The sequence below is a fragment of the Heterodontus francisci genome, chromosome 2, assembly GCF_036365525.1.
Source record: "Heterodontus francisci isolate sHetFra1 chromosome 2, sHetFra1.hap1, whole genome shotgun sequence".
NCBI lineage: Eukaryota > Metazoa > Chordata > Chondrichthyes > Heterodontiformes > Heterodontidae > Heterodontus > Heterodontus francisci.
In genome coordinates, this window is record NC_090372.1 from 64,143,111 (window position 1) to 64,147,425 (window position 4,315).

General features: G+C 43.7%; 1 pseudogene; it reads left to right on the forward strand.

Annotated features, from left to right (window-relative positions):
• Positions 1 to 3,931: 3,931 nt before the first annotated feature.
• LOC137351962 (U2 spliceosomal RNA) lies at positions 3,932 to 4,066 on the forward strand (annotated as a pseudogene).
• The last annotated feature ends 249 nt before the right edge of the window (positions 4,067 to 4,315 follow it).

The window sequence follows — 4,315 nt, forward strand, 5'->3', positions numbered from 1 at the left end:
AACATTCCTACTAGTGCCTGTGCACCTAAGAAAATGAGTGCAATTTGAAGAGCTTTTCGTAACCAGTGGAATCAGTGGAAACTCACAGGGCTGGATTTTAAGAAGCCCTTGACGTCATGATTAGTGGCAGGGGCGTGTCTGATGAGGCTCCAGATGAGGTCCATCATGGACCTTGACGTAGTAGGGTCCGGCCCGATCCTCCCATTGGCGGTGAGGCTCCATGGCGGCCCCCCCACCTTGCCGCTGGCCAATGGGACCACAACTTAAATACGTAAATCAATGAAATTAATAAATTTAAATACACTTACTTGAGATCTTGAGAGCCTGCCGCGATCTTCGACGCAGTGGCCGGCACTCCTGTGCCTTCAGATCCCGATCCGGGGAAACGAGGCACCACATTGGTGGGGAGTGGGGAGGAGGTATGTTTGTCAGTGCAGGACGGGGAGGGATGGGGTCAAATATACGTAATGGGTACAGGGGATGGTGGGAAGGGATGAACCTTAAACGTTGCGTAGTTTGTTGGGGAAAGGTCAGATGTAAAAGGTAAGTGTTTTTTGGGGGGAAGGGCAAATAGTTATTGTAATTGTTATTGGTGGAGGTGGAAATGGGGCATAAGAAATTTATTTATTTAGTTTTAGGGGGATCTTTCTTTAAAAATTTAAATATGCCGGCAGGGCTGGCTACCCTTTAAAAATGGTGCCAGTGTCCGTGCACAGGCATGAGAATTGGTGGGGGGGGAGGGGGTGGGTGGTGGGCCACCCCGGTTATTTAAATGAGCCGCTGCGCTTAAGATAGCAGAGTCTATTTGGCATGTGGCCCGGGTGAGAGGGCTGCCAATTTTTGGGCGGGTTCTTAAAATCCAGCCCTCAATGTCAACCTGGGGACGTGGCCAGTTTCGGCGGCGGACCTGATATGGGTAAAATGTATCTGAAACTAGCGTATGAGATCATGGAAAACCTTAAAGAGGTTTGAGACATAGAACATAGAACATAGACATAACACACATTTAAAATTCCCCGATCTTTTGGGCTGGTTCAGCTGATTGCGCCGGAATCTGGGGGAAAAACTGAAAGAAAGAAGTTAAATTCTAGCCCCATATATTTAATATCCACGATAAATTCAGGGGCCTGAATTTTACTAGCGTGCCGCAAATCGCGGCAGCGCGCTTTGAAATCGAGGGTCCATCCACGTGGAGCGGCCGTCACTGAGCTCCCGCGATGTATTGCACTGGGCTCATTTAAATGGAGGGGGCGGAACAACCGCCCCTGATGACGTAGAAGGGGCGGCCCCTCTGTGCCCGGCAATGGCATCTAGTGCCTCCGCGCAAACATCGGTGCTATTTTTAAAGGGCTCAAGTCTTCACCAGCAATTTAAATTTTTAAAGTGCACAGCACTTTTACTTTTAATAAAAACTGTTAATTGAACATCAAAGCCTCTCTTCCACCCGCCACCCCCACCAATGATCAAACAGTATATTTATCTCCTTCATCCCCCGAAGAACCATTTTTGCTGGTTCTGACCTTTCACCCCCAAACTTCATAATCTTTGCCCTTCAACCCCTTCCCACCATCCCCTCAGCCAATGGAAACAATTTCCCCCACTCCCCCCCCAACCGCCCTGATAATTTCACTCCTCCCCGCTGCCTCTGAACTCCGAACGGAATTTCGAAGGCACGGGAGTTCAGGCCAGCAGCTGGAATATTGGCATGAGACAGCCGCCAGGACAAGGTAAGTTAATTTGCATTTGTATTATTTAATTTTAATATTAAAATGAAGGCCCCACTGCCGAGCGGCGAGGTTTGGGGGGGTGGGTGTGCTGCACTGAGGCCTCGCTACCAGTAAAATGCGGCGGGGCATTCTCGCCATCGGGGGTCGTGGCGGGCCTCTCCCGGAAGAATTTTCCGAGCGCTCCAGCCACGACCCCCCAAAGTCGGAGGGCGAGCAAAATTCAACACAGGATGTTTGTAAAAACAATACTTGCATTTATATAGTGCCTTATCGCAATGAAATGTCTGAAAGAGCTTCACATACTGAGTTACAAATAGCATTTCAAAATTATAATTTGCATTGTTTAACTGGAAAACAGAATTCTTATTTATTATACACTATTTTGGAAATCAATTACTTTTGAAGTGCAGAAACTGTTATTTAAAGATAAGCAGCAGTATTGCCCTAGCAATGTCCTTGAGAGAAATGCCCAGTTAATTTGAAACTGAAACAGAAAATGTTGGACATACTCAACAGGTCAGGCAGCATCTTTGGAGAAAGAAACTGTAAATGTTCCAGGTTTTCTTCAGAATATCTACAGTAATTTGCTATTGAACCAGTTAATCTGTTTTTTGATGGTATTGATTGAGGAAAATACTTTGCCAGAACAGAAGTTCCTACTTCTCCTATTGTCAGGCGTGGGATCATTAACGCCAGAATGTCCAAACAAAATTCAGATCTAACAGCTCATCTAAACAACAGCATTTCTGACAATGTAGCACTCCCACAGTGCTGCATAGGAACATTGGCCTGAATTATGAGCTAAAGCTCTGATGTGAGGTGTAAACCCACAACCTTCTGATCCAAAGCTAAGAGTTGATTCCTATGCCCAACTCCTTGATCCATGCTCTCATTGAGTTAGGCTTTGCACCAGAAGAGCTGCCTCCACAAATTAAATGCTCCAACATATATATCACACTTTAAATCAGTTGAGCTCTCGAGCTACACTCTACACAGGAGTCCACTTCAAGGGAAGCAGATCAGGTGGATATTAGAAATGATATAACTGGATTTAAAATAAGAGGGGAAATAATAAACAAACTAATAAAACTCAAACAGGATGAAACTGCTATTTCGGACAGATTGCATCCGTGCATTCCAAAAGAATCTAGAGACAAAATAAGTCACTATACACATATTTAATAATTTGTTAAAAAAAAGGTATAGTGCCAGAAGTTTGGTGGATAACTAAGATTATACCTATAATTAACAAGGGAAATAGAACATATCAGGGAACTATAAACCAGTCAGTTCAACATCGATAGTGGAAAAGTAATGGAATCACATCCAAAGAAGAAAATGGAAAATCATCTAGAAATCAAAGATATAATAATTAATTGTCAGCATGGATTTCAAAAGAGAAAATCTTGTATAACCAACCTCATTGACATCTCTGAAGAGGTAACAGAGAGAGTACACAAGTAGATATAATTTATCTAGGTTTCAAAAAGCCCTTTGATAAAGTGCCACATAATAGATGGATTCAGGGGACAAACATAATGGATAGCAAGATGGCTACAAGACAGAAAACAGAGAATAGGGGTAAAGGGTGGCTCTTCAGAGTGGAAGAAGGTGGAAAGTGGAGCACCACAAGGATCACTGGGACCACTGTTGCTCACAATTTATCTTAAGGATTTAGGCTTTGGAATCAAAATCATAATTTTTAAATCTGCTGATGACACCAAATTGGATGATAGCCAATACTGAGGAGGATTGCAACAAATTACAAGGAGACATTAATAAACATGAAGAATGGAGATATAATTGACCAATGAATTTCAACATAGATAAGTGTGAGGTCTTATATTTTGGCAAGAAGAATAAGGAGGTCACACGTTACTTGAAAAATAAGAATCTAAGTGGGGTAGAGGAGCAAAGAATCTGAGAGTACAAATACATAGATCACTAAAAGTAACATGGCAAGTTAATAAGGCCGCAAGAAAAGCAAACCAAGCACCAGGGCTTATTTCCCGAGGGATAGAATTGTAAAATAGAGAAATTGTGCTAACCTTTCATCAAACCACGATTAGACCACACTTGAAGTACTGTGTGCAGTTCTAGTCACCATATCATAAAAAGGATACAGAGGCACTGGAGAGGTTGCAAAAAAGTTTCACAAGGATGATACCAGAAATACCTATTGGGACAGGATGAACATGCTGGGTTGCGCTTCTCGGCCTTTTGGCTAAGATCAAGTGTAGTATCTGTTCTTATCAGTGCTTACTTGGCAGAGAAGAGACCATGATCATTGCCGTTTGATCCTGGGTAGGCTTTGAGTAAAATGGCTATAACCAATCTTCGAGCTTCAGGCCAGGGAGTGCGGAACACCGTTCGGGTGGTCGTGAAGGACAAGGAAGGAGATGATGGCACCTTCTTCATCAGGAAAATCCTCATCAATTGCTGTGGATTTCAAGCTACGGACATCTTCTGCCTGCAGGATTTCCCCAGCAGTGGATACTTCAACGTGACGTTCAAGAATGTGGCAGGATGCATCAAGTTCCTGAGGCGTTCAAGGAGAAAGGGGACCGGGCGCCACTGTCGATCCTCAC